General features: G+C 47.1%; 1 protein-coding gene across 1 annotated transcript in view; it reads left to right on the forward strand.

Annotated features, from left to right (window-relative positions):
• The first annotated feature begins 16077 nt into the window (after positions 1 to 16077).
• col21a1 (collagen, type XXI, alpha 1) overlaps positions 16078 to 18595 on the forward strand; it is an 86730-nt gene continuing 84212 nt past the window's right edge. Inside the window, exon 1 of the mRNA XM_067386863.1 lies at positions 16078 to 16099. The gene's annotated coding sequence lies outside the window, so the exon portion shown is untranslated. The remainder of the gene's footprint in view (positions 16100 to 18595) is intronic.

An 18595-nucleotide genomic window follows, 5' to 3' on the forward strand; every position in this document is an offset into this window, starting at 1 on the left:
AGACATTGTTTTTCAGGTAAGAGGTAACATTTCAGGTAAGAGGATATAAACGCACTCGTCCAAACGCAGCTTGTTGAAACTTTAATATAATTATAGAATATTTGTTTTAAATGTGAATTGTTTTATTTAAAAGTAGACATGTCATGCTTTCTTTAGACGCAGGCTATGTTTCGTGTTTGTGTGATAATTATTCGCTGAGTTTCAGTTCATTTTTAGACATTTCAGAAAGATTCAAAGAGAGATGAAAGCGCATTCTGTTTTTTTTATAATTTATTTATTTATTTATTTTGACAAAAGCAGAAGGTTTTGTTTTTATTGCGAGCATACACAAATAAAATGAGACCATTTGTAGTTTGTGATGATGTCTTGCACTAATCTGTATCGTCAAAAACCTGTAGGCCTATTTTAAGTTGTTTCAGCTGTCATGAGGAAAAATCCATCAGAACGCGCCGGCACGATCGTCGGCCAGAGGGACAAAGAACACGCAGCCTATTTAGTTTTATATTTATGTTTAAATATTAGACTAATATTAGCCTAATATTAGTTTTTAAATTTCATTTATGTTGATTACAAAAAGTGAACAGAATGACTAATATAGGCTAATAAGATGTGCAGTATGTCGGGAGACATGCAGATGGTCAGACGTGATTTTCACCACTTCATTAAGTTTTGTTTTGTAGTAAGCCTTTCTTTAAATTGTATAAATCTGAATAAATTGTGTCTTAATTTTAATCAATGTTTCATTAACCAATTGCCTGGATTTATTAAATAGGAAGAAAACCAAGAAAGTCAGAACATCATTAATTAATTGATAAGACATTGTTGGTCAAATAATATATTTTAGTTGAATATTACTGTGACGAGCAGGGCGGGCGAGAGCCGTGAGGGAACGGCGCGAGGCCGGTGACGCGAGTGATAATGAGCGTCACCTGCGAGGCGTGCCGGCCTCGAGTCTCTCACGGAGGAGCTCCGGAGGCATAAAAGGAGGAGCGACTACAGTGAAGGACGAGAGAGGACCAGGCCTGGATTTTATTTTATGTTTTATTATGTTTGTGTGGCCGGCAGACGTCCGCGAGGGTCTGCCGGCATTACTTTCGTTTTGTTCTTTGTTTATTTTTGAATTAAAGTTACGTTGAATGTTCGCCGGTTCCCGCCTCCTTCTTCCCACATTTACGAACTGTGTTACATTGGTGCCGAAACCCGGGAGGAAGGAGGGACATGCTGTCGGAGAGCCCTCGCTGCTGAGGGGGATCGCGGTGCTGCGGAGTTCGGGCAGCGCGGAAGTGAAGACCGCGAAAGGCTGCCCGAGGCGGTGGTGCTGGAGCCTTGTGAAAGGTGGGACGGAGACCCGGATGCCGTGCTCCTGGGACGAGGTGGGGTGGCTGCCGTCCTGGACCTGGAGGGAGCGGAGGAGTCGCCGCCGTCTGCCCTGGGCCGGAGCCTGCTGCCGTCCGCCATGAAGGGGAGGAGCAGGGGACGGGGGACTCGCTGCCGGCTGCCCTCAGTCGGAGGAGCCATCGCCGGCCGCCAGGAGGCGGTCGAGGATCGGGCCGTCCACCGAGCGTCCAGTGCCACCGCATGGCACCGCGAAGAAGAGCCTCTTGGCAGGCTGAGGACCGAGCGGCAGTGTGTCTGGGAGCCGGACCCAGCATTTTTTTTTTTCTTTCTTTTTCCTCTCTCCCCTCTCTCGTCCTGTCGCTCCCCTTGCTTCCGTCTCCTTTCTCTCGTCTCGTCTGTCCTTACCCCCAGGTGCTGCGGCCGCCGAGACAGGCCCCGGGGGGGAGTAAAGCGCAGTCTCGGAGGTACCCCCCGGCCTGCGAGGGGCGTTGGGGGTATGTGACGAGCAGGGCGGGCGAGAGCCGTGAGGGAACGGCGCGAGGCCGGTGACGCGAGTGATAATGAGCGTCACCTGCGAGGCGTGCCGGCCTCGAGTCTCTCACGGAGGAGCTCCGGAGGCATAAAAGGAGGAGCGACTACAATGAAAGACGAGAGAGGACCAGGCCTGGACTTTATTTTATGTTTTGTTATGTTTGTGTGGCCGGCAGACGTCCGCGAGGGTCTGCCGGCATTACTTTCGTTTTGTTCTTTGTTTATTTTACATTAAAAGTTACGTTCAATGTTCGCCGGTTCCCGCCTCCTTCTTCCCATATCTACTAACCGTGTTACATTGGTGCCGAAACCCGGGAGGAAGGAGGGACATGCTGTCGGAGAGCCCTCGCTGCTGAGGGGGATCGCGGTGCTGCGGAGTTCGGGCAGCGCGGGAGTGGGAAGACCGCAAGAGGCTGCCCGAGGCGGTGGTGCTGGAGCCTAGTGAAAGGTGGGACGGAGAGCTCGAGGCCGTGCCCCTGGGACGAGGTGGGATGGCTGCCGTCCAAGAGGGAGCGGAGGAGTCGCCGCCGTTCGCCGTGGGCCGGAGCCTGCTGCCGTCCGCCATAAAGGGGAGGAGCAGGGAACGGGGGACTCGCTGCCGGCTGCCCTCAGTCGGAGGAGCCATCGCCGGCCGCCAGGAGGCGGTCGAGGATCGGGCCGTCCACCGAGCGTCCAGTGCCACCGCATGGCACCGCGAAGAAGAGCCTCTTGGCAGGCTGAGGACCGAGCGGCAGTGTGTCGGGGAACCGGACCAAGAATTTTTTTTTCTTTCTTTTTCCTCTCTCCCCTCTCTCGTCCTGTCGCTCCCCTTGCTTCCGTCTCCTTTCTCTCGTCTCGTCTGTCCTTACCCCCAGGTGCTGCGGCCGCCGAGACAGGCCCCGGGGGGGAGTAAGCGCAGTCGCGGGAGTACCCCCCGGCCTGCGAGGGGCGTTGGGGGTATGTGACGAGCAGGGCGGGCGAGAGCCGTGAGGGAACGGCGCGAGGCCGGTGACGCGAGTGAAAACGAGCATCACCTGCGAGGCGTGCCGGCCTCGAGTCTCTCACGGAGGAGCTCCGGAGGCATAAAAGGAGGAGCGACATCAGTGAAAGACGAGAGAGGACCAGGCCTGGACTTTATTTTATGTTTTATTATGTTTGTGTGGCCGGCAGACGTCCGCGAGGGTCTGCCGGCATTACTTTCGTTTTGTTCTTTGTTTATTTTGAATTAAAGTTTTGTTGAACGTTCGCCGGTTCCCGCCTCCTTCTTCCCACAACTACTAACCGTGTTACAATTATCTGTAGACATCACAAGTACTGGAGCATAGATGGAACCTTAAAATGATCATTAATACTCTTGTTATACTATTTAAGGTGGACTTTTATGCCCTTAAATTTATCTGATGAGCATGAGCGGAGTAAAATAATGAAAATGATCAGCATGATTGATATTCAAAATGGTAAGCACGCACTGCATTGTGTGTGTATCTGCATTCTGCGAATTTATATGAAGAAACAGGCAGTTGTCTCCTTTACGCAGAAGCAGAACGGTGTGTTCAAATGCAGTTTTTTGCACCGACGCGAGGAGACAGCATAGTTGGCTTTCATTGGCGATAGTTATTTGGCGTCTGTTTGGTGTGTGATATTTTTCCCTACCAGTTCATATTTTGGCGCTCTAACCCAGTGAAACTTTCACACGCAGCATCTCCATTAAATTATGTCAACACAGCAAATGATGTGATAGACTACTGGTCACAGAACACGCAAATAACTGCACATTTTACAGTCATAATGTGTGAATTTGTATGGTTGCCAATGGCGACCTCAGCAAAAATATCACTCGCAAATTAATATTTTTAGTCGCAAATGCGACCGTATTAGGCGCAGTCTGGAGCCCTAGTCACGGTATCACAAAGTAATACAATGCTATTTTGATATACTGTACACCTCAGAAAGTAAATAGTATGTGTGCCAGTATAGAGTATCAATACAAACAACCATATTTACCTAAATTGACCTACTAGCATTTTTTTTTTTTTTTTTTTTACTTAAAGGCCCATTCACACCAAGAACAATAACTATAACAATAACGTCTTGGTTACGTATGTAACCCTCGTTCCCTGAAGGAGGGAACGGAGACGTACGTCAGTAGTGACCGACGAATTGGGATATCGCTAGAGAGCCCCTATCAGCTTCGAGAGAACTAAAACAAGCCAATGGAATTGGCGTGCGATATTTGCATAATGCGCACCTCCCCTAACAGGTGGATATAAAAAGGGGGGCAGATGCAATCGCACTCTGTTTTTCGCTGAGGAGACAACCGGTGTCCGCACTGCAGCGAGGGTACAGAAACTGTGGCGACGGGACGTACGTCTCCGTTCCCTCCTTCAGGGAACGAGGGTTACATACGTAACCGAGACGTTCCCTTTCAGTCGGTCACGTTCGACGTACGTCAGTAGTGACCGACGAATTGGGATCCCAACTAAAACGCCACAGTTACGAAACCCCTTCCAGTGCCCAGCGCAGGCTCTAGCCGCCCGTCGCACCAAGGGGACGGAGAAGGGGGCGAGCTTACGCCGGGAAGTCTACTGCTGTTCCGATATACCCACTAAGTAAACTAGACTACACTGGGGAAGCGAACCCGTAAGGAACGCTGCGGAAACCACTACCTACCCAGAGGGGAAGGAATTTACATGGAAAACATATGGACTGGCCCGCAGTGCAGAACGCATATGAGTCCCTGGGATGGCTCCACCTGAGTAGGGGGAGACTCATCTGACAGGAGAAAGCAGAAGCTCTGCTAAGGGAAAGACACCGTAGGGAGTAACCGTGGACAATACACATATGGAATCACTCACGTAGAGGGATTGCAACATATGGAACCCAACCAACAGACAACATCGAAGATGGATGTTGGTCTGGCATCAGACACTCCGCAATGCCCGAGCCGAAGGTGGAGGTGGAGGAACTCGACAGGGTTCACCGAACGGGGAACACGACTGGAGTCAACAGATGCACATATCCGGCCCAGGGGGCGGGAGTGGCATTGCAAGCCGACACTAGCACAGGTTCAACGCGTCTACCGGCTGGTGGAAGCGAGTACACGGGAAGAACCAGCTTACACGTAAGCTAAAAACCTTAGCAAACGTGTTGGGTGTCGCCCAGCCCACAGCTCTACAATCTGTCAGCGAGGCGCCATGAGCCAGCGCCCAGGAGGAGGCCACTCCTCAGGTGGAGTGGGCTCTCAACCCGAACGGGTAAGGCACGCCCTGGGAACATAAGCCAGGGCGATGGCATCCACTAACCAGTGGGCCATCCTCTGCTTGGAGACAGCCTTTCCCTTCTGCTGGTCTCCGTAACAGACAAAGAGCTGATCTGAGGTCCTAAGCTTCAAGTTCTATCCACGTAAACACGCAGGGCGCGAACTGGACAGAGCGAAGCTAGGGCTGGGTCTGCCTCCTCCGAAAGCAGCGCTTGCAGGTTCACTACCTGATCTCTGAAGGGAGTGGTAGGAACCTTGGGCACATATCCAGGCCGGGGTCTCAGGAAGACGTGAGAATCCCCAGGCCCAAATTCCAGGCACGATTCGTCGACCGAAAATGCGTGCAGGTCCCCATGCGTGCAGGTCCCCTACCCTCTTAACATGAGGCCAATGCAACCAGGAGGACGGTCTAAGAGACAGTACTTTTAACTCGACTAATTGCAAAGGCTCAAGGGATGACGCCGAAGTTAGCTAAGAACTAAGGTGAGATCCCTAGAGGGTAAGGAGGGTGGGCGAGGAGGATTCAGTCCCCTCGCCCCCCTCAGGAACCTGATGATCAGACCGTGTTTCCCCAGGGCTTGCCATCAACTGCATGGAGATGTGCAGCGAAGCGGCAACATACACCTTGAGGGTGGAGGGAGACCGCCTTCGCTCCAAGCCCTCTTGCAGGAAGGAAAACACAGATCTGACCGAGCATGATCAGGGGTCCTCTCGTCTTGCGAGAGGAGCACCATTCAACGAATAGGTTCCACTTCAACGCATAGAGGCTCCTCGTGAAGGAGCTCTAGCGGAAGTGATGGTGTCTACGACTGCCTGCGGGAGATCACCCAGAACCTCCGCATCCCGTCCAGGGACCACACGTGGAGGTTCCACAGGTAGGGACGCGGAAGCCATAGGAAGCCCCATCTCTGAGTCAGGAGGTCCTTCCTCAGAGGAATCGGCCAAGGAGGGGCTGTCGTGAGGAGCATTAGGTCCGAAACCCGGGTCCGAGTGACTAATATGGAGCCACTAACAAGACCTGCTCCTCATCCTTCCTGACCTAGCACAGGAGCTGTGCGAGAAGGCTCACTGGGGGAAAACGCATATTGCGTAGGCCCCGGGGCCAGCTGAGTGCCAGGGCATCCGTGCCAAGCGACTCGCCGGTCAGGGAAAACCACTGGCCGAGGGCAGTTCCTGGGGAGGCAACAGGACTACCTGGGCCTCGCCGAAGTAGTGCCAGATCAGCTGGACCACCTGGGGATGGAGCCGCCACTTGACCGCAAGTGGAGGCTGCCGTAAGAGCTCGTAGGCTGCACGGTTAAGCACACCTGGGACATGAGTGGCCTGAAGCGACCTCAGATGCTTCTGACTCCAAGCAAGAGATGGCAGGCGAGTTGCGATATGCGACAGGAGCGTAGACCAGCCTGATGGTTGATGTACGCAACGGCCGCAGTGCTTGTCCGAGCGGACCAGTACGTGCTTGTCTGACAGCAGCTCCTTGAAGCGGCCCAGTGCAAGACATACTGCTAGCAACTCGAGGCAATTGATATGCCAATGCAGTCGAGGCCCCGTCCAAGACCCGAAACCGCATGCCCGTTGTACATGGCCCCCCATCCGGTGGTAGAGGCATCTGTGTGGACCACAGCGTCCAAGGGGCACTCCTGCCCGCAGGAACAAAGGGTCCGACCACCGGATGAGGGTAGGGCGGCAGCTCCGTGTCACGAGGACACTGAGCGTGCTGCGCTGCCACGGCCATCTCGGGACCCAGTCGCGGAGCCGGTGTTGAAGCGGCCTCATATGGAGCAACCTGAGCGGCGTGAACGCGGCTGCAGATGCCACATGCCCCAGGAGCCTCTGAAGTCTTTCAGTGGGGCCGCCGTCCTGCGCTTGAGCGAACTCAGCCAGTTCAACACCGACTGGACGCGCTCCTCAGAGAGGCGCACAATCCGGGCGACCGAGTCTAGCTCGAGACTGAGAAAAGAGATCCTCTGCCCGGGGGCGAGTTTGCTCTTGTCCCAGCTGACCCAAAGACCCAACAGGCTGAGGTGAGCTAAACCATCTCCCTGTGTACGCACAACTGCTTCGCGAGCTGGCCAGGAACAACCAGTCGTCGAGGCAGTCGAGAATGCGAACGCCCTGTTCCTTGAGGGGAACAATGGCCACCTCCGCAACCATGTAAGGCGTGGAGCGACAGGGCCAGCCCGAAGGGTAGGAGTTTGTACTGACATGTTCGACCCGAGCGCAGAATCGAGACATGAAAGTATGCATCCTTCAGGTCGAATGCTGCAAACCAAACCCCGGGACGGACGCACTCGAAAATGCGCTTCTTCATGAGCACCTTAAACGGCAGCCTGAAGGTACCGGTTCAAGACGCGCAGATCCAGGATTGGCCATAGCCCACCGCCCTTTAGGGTACAATGAAGTAGGGCTGAACCTGACTTCAAATCGGCTGGAGGGACCGGCTCGATTGTATCCCTCGCCAGGAGGACAGCAATCTCCACTCAGAGAACAGGTGCAATGTCCAACGACACCCAAGTGAAGTGGACACCCCTGGACGCCGGAGGACACCGGGCGAACTGAATCGCATAGCCGAGTCTGATAGTACGAATGAGCCAGCGGAACGGGCTGGGGGCACTAACCAGGCCTCCAGACACCGAGCCAGCAGAACCAAACGCACCACAGACGTACCAGGGGTGGGGCAGCGAACCAGAGTACGGGGACCCGACTCGGGCGGCATGGTAGCGGCCCAGAGTGTGATCAGACTCTGCGAGGTAGCAGTGCGTATGGGAGACGGCACACGGGGCGCGGCCTGCACCAACACACTGACACCTGCTTGCGAGGTGAGAGGGGGCTGGGAGTAGCAACGCGGGGCGCTGCACACCGCCAGCCACACTCTTGGGACGTAGAGGATCGGAAAACAGTTCTTAGTGGGTACCGCTGGACTCCGGAGAGCCAGCGGCGGAACAGACCAATTCTCCACCCGGCCCTCCTCCGGGGGAGGGAGCGATGCGAGCATCGTCCCCCGAAAGAACCGTTTACGTCAGCTCCAGGTCGCCATATCTCCAGGACCGTCTCCCGCTAGTCAGGTGAGTGCGGGTTGAGCGGGCTGGGTTCAAGGCCAGTTTGTGAGATGAGCGCATCGAGAAAGCACACTTTGACGACGGCACATCCCAGCAAGACTCGCCAGGGGTGTTTCTGGACCACCATGGTGGACAATGTCTGGCCAGGGGCCTGCGCTATGATTTGCATCCTGCGTAGCTCAACCCCGACTCAGAACTACCCACATGCAATGAGTGCTTTGACCTACCGCAGACTTGCCAGGGGCCAAGACTCATGCAGGGCAGAGGTGGTGTGCCCGTAGCACTGCCACCCCACCCTAGGGGGTAGTGAGAGAGAAAAAACTTGTAGTGCAGATTATGACCCTCTTGGCGTTCCATATTAACGGCAAAAAAGGCCACAAACTGCCAAGTTTTTTCATGCACATCCGGGCTAAGCCAGGGGGCGGGGCAAGGCGAGTACGCGTCGCACGACACCCCCAGGGACCCGGGAAAGCATGGTTGCCAAGTCTGAATCCGATTCGGCATGAGCACGCCACAACCGTGGGACGCTCAGCCTCATCTTCATGTTCAGAGCCCAACAATACTCTCTCCAATGTAGCAGTCGACATCTGATCCTCTGCTGGAGCCCTGACTAAGATGTTAGGTCCTCCATATTTATTTTAAGGAGGACCAGCAACACATGCAGAAGCTACCAGCCATGTTGGACAGTGAACGTGGCCGCCCAACTGGACGACACACGGCACCCTGGGCACTGACGTGGCCATGTTGTTCCTAAACATGATCCACCCACGAACATAGTCACAACATGTTTGCGATGCACTAGAGGAGTGGGGGGCCCACGGAGAATGACTCGGCGGGTATTGCCCCACTGTGATCCTCTGGTCACCCAGGCTTATTAACCAAAGTAGCACTTTTCTGATTCAGAAAAATAACTAGATCGGGGAATAAGTGAGGGGACTCCACCTCATTAAAGGCAGCCGAGTCTCGATCGTGCTTCTAGAGCGCCAGACAGCGCGCAGGGTTGCCGTGGCAACGCGCGCTGTCAGCCGGCAATTCGACGGCACACGGCGTGCTGAGCGCTGAAGCCCTTACGAGAAAGGCGAGCAAACAACGCGCCGACGTGGACACATTTCCATAAGAAAATATGACCACCCACAAACACAGTCTCAGCACGCTAAGCAGACATGAGAGAAAATGATCGTGGCCGTCAGAGAGGATAGGAAACGACCGCCTCCAGAAACGCACAGACAGAATGACATCTTGAAAAAGACGCAGTGTCTGTCTGTGAAGCTCTTTTAGAAGGGGAAACTTCAGCTCTTTTGTGTCGAGACACACAGGGAGCGTCACGACGTGTTTAGAAAAACACAGGAGGAACCAGACCAAATCGCAGACCAACCAGTGGAATTACAGCGGAACGCTGGGAAAACAGTAGATGTTTCCACACGGCTCACTCCAACTCGCGACCTCGCTGCAGGCGTCGTCACACCAACACAAGCGCCGAAACTTCTTCAGAGGCTTGAAGTTCTAACAGCCGCAGGACACCAGGTAGGCTCCGAAGCGAAAGACAGAGTGCGATTGCATCTGCCCCCCTTTTTATATCCACCTGTTAGGGGAGGTGCGCATTATGCAAATATCGCACGCCAATTCCATTGGCTTGTTTTAGTTCTCTCGAAGCTGATAGGGGCTCTCTAGCGATATCCCAATTCGTCGGTCACTACTGACGTACGTCGAACGTGACCGACTGAAAGGGAACTATATTAGCGTCCACACCAGCGGAGGATATCATTATGTTTATTAGAAGCACGTGCTGCAGTTTTGTCATCTGCCGCTTTAAATGCTCAAGCTCTTTAAAGCAGGATGAATTCTGAAACCTGCTATTCTTTTATATTTAGAACAATTTTTAGAACTACATCTTTATTGTTATTGTCCTTGGTGTGAACAGGCCTTAAGAATAAGAAATTAAATAAGTGGGTTTAATAAGAGACACTCCCTGACTTTAACATCTTTATGCCATTTCCATAACATCTTTAAACATCAAAAGCAGTCCAATCGCAACACAAAAAGCACAGAGGCCAGAGGACATGAGTGGTGTGGAGCAGAAGCCAGGCAAGTTTTTTTTTTTTTTTTTTTAAGAGCGTCTGTGTTTTCTCTCACTCCAAGATCACTCTTATACAGTTTCATCACGTGCAAAACACGTCAACAGGCTAATGTTAGAGTTTAAATAAAGCATAAGACTGTTTCTCCAAGTACTGTTTATGTACTTTTTCAATCAGTATCTTGTGCCTAGACTTTTGTAATATTAAAAAAAATAAATAATAATAATAAAAATAAATAAATAAAAATATTTAAAGGATGTTACAGTGAACTTGTAAATGAGAATCATATTTGCTATGGAGTGAACATGAGCGGCTTTTCTCATTTGAGCAAGTAGTGTGAATCTGAAAATACGAACTGGAGCGGGAGCTGAGCGATTCCAGGAACCTTGAGTCACCCCACTCCATACCTGGATCAAAGGCCTATTAACTCAGCATTTAGTATCTGCCTCATGTGACAAGTGTTTTTCCATCCTCAAGTATAGGACCTCTGAAATGATAATCAAATATTTACATATATAAAATAAAAACTTGTAACCCAAAGGAACCTGTGTTTGATCCACCAATCAGACATCATTAGTTCTGATCCTAAACAAGTGACAGAAAATACAGGACACATGATTTAATTCCTTAAATGGTGCCAGGATACAGAAAACATTGTAGCAAGTGCCAACACTACCGCACTACTACTTAATCGATAAATCAACCGAGAAGCTATGTGACTTCGCTATTTGTACCTCAATCAACAAGGGTTACAATGAACCTTTGCTCATCAACAAGGGTTACAATGAAGATTTTGCAAAAAAACTAATTGCAGAACTAAACACCGACAGTCTGAATGAAAATGCAAATTCACTCTGACAGTAGGTGGCGCTTATGGAACAGCAGCAGTTTCTGTGGTTACCACTGTACACAAAGCAGTGCTGCACTTATAAACATCACTTTATATGGAGGTAAGAGAAAAATAAAAATGCCATCAAATCTTTTCTGAAGACAGTCAGAGATGCATTCATATAAACCCCCACCCCCAATTCATTATTTATATATTTTTTTCCTATACTTCGAGCATTGTGAACAGTGAGTTTGATGTGTCTGCTTCTGTGCAGGGGCAATTAATTGATACTGTAGCACAAATTATAAATTACATTTTGAAATGATTGCAATGCAGTTTGCGTGCGAGTCCGGAATAGAGATCAGCCAAAACAAAACTAAAAGCTGGTTGCCGATCATGTGTTTGGAACAAAAACGGCCGGTTCAGATTGACCAGTGCATCTCTATGTAAAACTTTTCGGTTTCATTGTTGCAAACTATGCATAAATGTGGTTACGTGTCATATTTATGGGGTGGATTAAGAAAACTGTCTTATAACATTAATATGAAGCCATGACTCTCCAAGCTTCCGAATAATGACCTTTGACTGCTGTAAAAATGTGATGGTTGTATCAACACAGCGTTACCCAGTCTGGCACTAAAATTTGTAATGACATAACCGTGAAGCAAAAATACACTGAAAACGACTAGAATGACAAACATTTTCCTAGAATAAAGCTTTGCGCAACAGCCGTTTCCCAGACTACGTGACGGAGTCTAAGGTTGTCTTTCAGTAGTGTTCCGTTGCCTTCTATCTGTGAATGAGACTGTGCACACTCACATGGCTAGACGTGTTCCCTCTCAAAACATCTCACCAACTGCTTCCATGGAAATTCTTATTGCCTCTGTCCCTCCGTCTCTCTGTCAGCATAATCACTTGTTGCTGCTATACTCTCCCAGGCACACCGCAGAAGTGATCACATTAATTGCCGTTTATTGCATGGAATTATAAACCATTACAGCGTTACTGACGAACCCTGCCAAAACAAAGATGGATCATTTATTTAGCCAGAGTTCAAAGTAGTTCAACTAAAACAAAGACGTGAAAACAGCAGACTGTATTATGTCTTTGCTTTAAGGGTATGAAATGTCTTTCTCATACTATTAAGCAGAAACGACCTTAGATTATAAGGCTAACAAAATTTTAATAGGTGCACACAATTTTTCATAAAGGAAGGAAACCACGCTACACGTTTATATAGGCAATCCACAGCAAGAAGGTCTATTTTACTTGGTAGACAGCCTTTTTTTCATTCCATACAGTAAAACATTTCTTTAGAAAATCTTTATTATGAATGACGTGGCATACTTTTGAAACGTTCCGTGTTTCTAGTGAGCTTCTCGGTGTTTTCTGCAATTTCCTCATTTGATAATAGTTGGCTTGAGCATTCCAAACTACATAACCACACTGCAATTCATCATTCTTGCAATGACACCTCACTGCTGTTTTTTCCCACTCAGGGAACAAACATGGTCCTCACTTCATGGTCGTGCCTTTGTTGCCATTTTCCAAACCCAACTGAATATGAAGTATTAAGAGTCCAGCTGTACCTTTCAATTACAAGAAGCCCTGTGGGAGGATACCCATTACTTACAGCAGGATTCTCCCAGTCTTCCAATTGTTAACACATCAATTATGGCCACAGGATTCCCAGATGTAGCATTTGTCAAGCTAGGAGCTGGTCTGGCAGGTGATTATCAGCAGGTGGGCTTAGTCTGCACTGTGTTTCCCAAAAAATTGGCTGAAGTTAAGTACCTAGTCCAAGTCCAGATCAAATTATCTTCACTTGAGAGTTTGATTACTTGGAGGGTGTTGATTAAGGAGACGTGTTTAATTTGCTTCCTGCAAAGCTTAGGTGGGTTTGAAGAACATGCTGACAGTGACAAGAATGAGTCCAAGAGTATGTGGGCGTATATTTCTTAGAAATTCAGATGTTGGAAACTCTGTATCTCTGTGGGTGGGAGAAGAACAGAGCTTGTTCATTCATGACCTACCTACCGAATTGAAAAGGAATCGTTCACACAACAATAGGCATGATTCACTCACCCAATCCTTTCTTCTGTGCAAATAAATGAATGAATAATAATAAGAAGAATCTTTATGCACACTATACTTTTCCTTACAGTCACAGATCATGTCGACCTCTGACGACCTCTGTAAAACTCTAAAAATGAAAAAAAAAAAAAGACCCATAAAAGTAGTCCAGCTTTGTTTGAGGAACTGAATCGAACTATCGTGAATCAGACTGGTCAAGTTTTCAAAGTAACTCACTCACACAGTCTGGCTGCAATTTCAAATGTTTATTTCTTTTAATTTTGATGATTATAACAACTAAGGAAAATCCCAAATTCAGTATCTCAGAAAATTAGAATATTGTGAAAAGGTTCAGTATTGAAGACATCTGGTGCCACACTCTAATCAGCTAATTAACTCAAAACACCTGCAAAGGCCTTTAAATGGTCTCTCAGTCTAGTTCTGTAGGCTACACAATCATGGGAAGACTGCTGACTTGACAGTTGTCCAAAAGACGTCCATTGACACCTTGCACAAGGAGGGCAAGACACAAAAGGTCATTGCAAAAGAGGCTGGCTGTTCACAGAGCTCTGTGTCCAAGCACATTAATAGAGAGGTGAAGGGAAGGAAAAGATGGGTTAACCGCACCCTGGAGAGGATTGTGAAACAAAACCCATTCAAAAATGTGGGGGAGATTCACAAAGAGTGGACTGCATCTGGAGTCAGTGCTTCAAGAACCACTACGCACAGACGTATGCAAGACATGGGTTTCAGCTGTCGCATTCCTTGTGTCAAGCCACTCTTGAACAACAGACAGCGTCAGAAGCGTCTAAAGACAAAAAGGACTGGACTGCTGCTGAGTGGTCCAAAGTTATGTTCTCTGATGAAAGTAAATTTTGCATTTGCTTTGGAAATAAGGGTCCCAGAGTCTGGAGGAAGAGATGAGAGGCACACAATCCACATTGCTTGCGGTCCAGTGTAAAGTTTCCACAGTCAGTGATGGTTTGGGGTGCCATGTCATCTGCTGGAGCTGGTCCACTGTTTTCTGAGGTCCAAGGTCAACGCAGCCGTATACCAGGAAGTTTTAGAGCACTTCATGCTTCCTGCTGCTGACCAACTTTATGGAGATGCAGATTTCACTTTCCAACAGGACTTGACACCTGCCCACAGTGCCAAAGCTACCAGTACCTGGTTTAAGGACCATGGTATCCCTGTTCTTAATTGGCCAGCAAACTCGCCTGACCTTAACCCCATAGAAAATCTATGGGGTATTGTGAAGAGGAAGATGAGATATGCCAGACCCAACAATGCAGAAGAGCTGAAGGCCACTATCAGAGCAACCTGGGCTCTCATAGCACCTGAGCAGTGCCACAGACTGATCGACTCCATGCCACGCCGCATTGCTGCAGTAATTCAGGCAAAAGGAGCCCCAACTAAGTATTGAGTGCTGTACATGCTCATACTTTTCATGTTCATACTTTTCAGTTGGCCAAGATTTCTAAAAATCCTTTCTTTGTATTTGTCTTAAGTAATATTCTAATTTTCTGAGATACTGAATTTGGGATTTTCCTTAGTTGTCAGTTATAATCATCAAAATTAAAAGAAATAAACATTTGAAATATATCAGTTTGTGTGTAATGAATGAATATAATATACAAGTTTCACTTTTTGAATGGAATTTGTGAAATAAATCAACTTTTTGATGATATTCTAATTATATGACCAGCACCTGTATGTTAAAGTATACACTATTCCACGGATTAAAGGGTTTCACATAACATTTTCATTTGGGTGAACTACTCAAGAACTATATGATGTAACTATATAAGGTCAGTATGCATTGCATTCATTAGATTGTATTTCTATAATGCTGACACTACATGGAATTTATTAAGGATTGGTCACAATCACATAACTGAATGTTCTTGTACATGCAAAAAAAGCTCTTTTTTGTTTATGATGTACATGAGGCTCCAAATATTTCTGATTCTGAAACTAAAATGAGTGACTACGTTTGATTTACAGTCTTGCATTGTTCCACATAAAATATGAATAACATGGTTGAAATGATCCAATTTAGGAGAGTATTTAAAAGATTAGGCCAAGAAAACTTTGTGCTCAATATAGCAGAGAAGAACATAAAGATGTTCTGGAAAAATCACAATAAGCCAATTTTCGTGAACAGCACATAGGTTTCTTTTAGTGCCAAAACCATAACATGCAAATGTTCAGCTTTCAAATCCATGAGTAAGTTAATAGTAGACATTTCTTTTTTCCAAAAATATATCTACTTAAATAAATCTGACATTTTGGAGAGGATAAATTGTCATTTCTTCAACCATGCTTTGCATAAAACTGCTTCTGATGTCTAAATGCTCTTAGAATGGACATGATGTGTCCTAACATAAAATGTTTCACAATATTCTAAATGGACTGATTTAGAAGCACTTCAAGCTGCAGATTTACTGAAAATTAAAAACAATTAAATAAATAACACTGTACAAAGCTACAAACAAGCAAAAACCTTCCACCTCACAAATTAGACTCAGAGATTGTGAAAGCATGTTCCCTTATCTAATCTTCTGGCTCATTCCTAACCATACCCCCCTCAACCCCACCCCACACACACAATATTTATCCTCTCAGCTGTCATACACAATCCAATACTTGGAAAAATATTTGAATTACTATAATTTTCCTTTTGCTTGAACAAAAAGGGGGCTGACTCCTTTTCTCTTCTATTTAGTGAAGTTCTCCTTATCTGCGTCTTATTTCAACCTCAGTAACCAAGAGGGAGAGAGAGAGAGAGTTGGAAGGTGAATGGAGAGGGCAGGCTCACATCTGCAACTCTGCAGCCTCCTCAAACCCACCTCCTCCAACTCTGCGCTTTGCACAACCCTGACAATGGGACACCAGACAGAGTGAGTAAGGGGGATTTTATTCAATAAGACTCCAGCTCCGTGCACATCAAACTCTGGTAAACTCTTTGTCTTTTCTCTCTTTAACTGTTACGATGCATTGATTCTCTTTACTATTGTGGTATTTGCAATTTTTTTTCTCTGGCTGCAACCAGCATGTAAAAGATACTGTTTCACATTTCATTATCTTAAGTCTACCCCAACAGATTGGGTCAACTGTAAAAAAAAAATAAAAAATAAAGGCTTGTTTGAAATTCATCCAGTGCTTCTTAGAAACTGAATTCATTTTCATTTGGAGGGTTGAGTTGATGCGTTTCCTTTTTAAGACATGTAAAAAGATGCAAGAGAAAACTGCACATGCACATAACCTCCCATGCTTTGTCCATTCTGACAGCTTTGCAAATCTTTGATCGTGCATGGTGAATTTATTCTAAATGGTTATCAGTTCCTCACTTGTGCCACTGTCACAGGTGAGGAATGAATGGAATTATTTAACAGGGCTTTGTCCGGCACCCAGTTCATGAGTAAATGTGAACAAGTTATTCGGTCCAACTGAAGGAACAATGTAGCCTTCTTTAACTCATAAGAGTTGTGTTTCCTTGTTTGGGTAAAAGCAGTGAGTAAAAAAGGCTGCAAAGAAGAGCTGGAAGGGCTCAAAAGGGGGATTCTCCAACAAATTGTTTGTGAGTAAGACATGCATGTTGATCATGTACGTAACTTGGTGGAAACTCCCTCGTAACAGCTCTGTCCTCGGTAGACTGTTGCCTTTACGGTCTTGATTATGTGAAATAGTTTCAGTGGTCTCTCTGATATAATGTTTTGGCTATTCCACTGGTGCCTGAGGAACTTGGCCCCCCATTTATTTTCCCCTCATGTTGGCAAACTAATTGTACATGCCTTACAGCAGTTGTTGATTTTGGTATTGAAAACCACTGGATTACAATAGCACATTTATAGCTGTGCAATGGAAAACAGGCAGAAAGGCTTTACTAAGACAATGGCTGCCAGTTAGAAAACATGAAGATAACTGATCCAAGACAAGCCATGCACAATAAATCAAGAGTAACTGCAGATGTGGAGCGAAATTAGAGCTACATGAAACATGCCTTTCCTGGGAAACCGACTAAATAAAGCATACATATTTGGCACCGTTCCCACCTAGGATACGGAGAGGTTAACGCCTCATCTGGAGGACAGGGAGGAATCAGCTGTTCAACAAGAGTTTCCTGCCTCCCACATCCAGTTGGACAAAACCCATCAACGTGAAATAAATCTTAAACAAGTATCACTACAAATTACTTGTGCTAAAATTCCACTGAGATTTAAATGTCATGTTTTGGAAGGTACATGCGGAGGATATATTCGGCTAAATTTAAGGGAGCAATACCTTTTGGTAGTGGAGAATGTTTAAACATGTTGCATTCCAGCTACATTACTGTTCCAAAGTCTCCTTCATCTTGACCTGGGGAACCATAAACTGTCTGGAGGTCCCCAATAACTTCCAAGGTCAATGAGAAGGTCATGGTGCAGAGAAAAGCCATATGGCTAGAGGTTGAGACTGGCAGACACACATGTCTTTCCAGTTTTTGTGCAAGACCTGTAGTCATTAATTCCACGAGAGTAATGGTGCATTACCAAATAGTCAATTCAAATTTGTTCAGTGCTGTCTTTTTTGGTCTAAAGTTGCTTTGGCTTTGTCACATGAACATGAGCTTGGTCATTGTCCAGAACTATAATTTCCCTGGCAGAAAGATGTCCAGTTCCAAGGAATAGTGTGTGTGTGTGGGGTGTGGGTTTGAGTGCTTAGCATGCAGACATGCTCGTGAAAATAATGGAGCATTCCACATAACTCCCCTTGTGCTGGGCTCTGCAAAGCACTGGAGTGAGGGCTAGTTCTACCATGGCTGTCTTATGATACACCTCCAGGTCAAATACTGGAAAACCCCAGTCATATAACTAGTCAAGGTTGAAGGATGTATAAAAGTTTCACTCATGTTCCAGTCATTCTCATGATCTCTCAGCTGGTGAGGATGGTAACTTGCATTGGGAATCTTTGACCGCAGCAATCAGTAGGCCAAAAACACCCCCACCCCCACCCCCTCCAAAGGGAGCATATCTGGTCTTCATTTATTACGGTGTTTTTTTATAATGTCTGCAGTTCTTTCTCTTGCTGGAAACAGCACATAGTTTCCAACAGGAGCCAGAGTTAGATGAAGAACTATTTCGAAATATGACATGATTCTACTTAGTGAGATTGTTATGCTACGATGATGATGATGATGATGATAATAATAATAAATTCATTCAACAGGACTATTCAGTGTTCAATACAAGTTAAGCTCATAGCAGCCATCTTAGGATTTCCTACTGACAGAGGGCATCATTGTCTTATAGCCAAAACATTGACCTAAAAATCCCAATTTGCAGAGTATCAGTCGCACATGAATAGCATGTATGTACATTAAAGGATTAGTTCATTTTGAAACGAAAATTAACACAAGCTTTACTCACCCTCAAGCCATCCTAGGTGTATAAGACTTTCTTCTCTCTGATGA

This window comes from Chanodichthys erythropterus, chromosome 5 (genome assembly GCF_024489055.1).
Source record: "Chanodichthys erythropterus isolate Z2021 chromosome 5, ASM2448905v1, whole genome shotgun sequence".
In the NCBI taxonomy this organism is placed as follows: Eukaryota; Metazoa; Chordata; class Actinopteri; order Cypriniformes; family Xenocyprididae; genus Chanodichthys; species Chanodichthys erythropterus.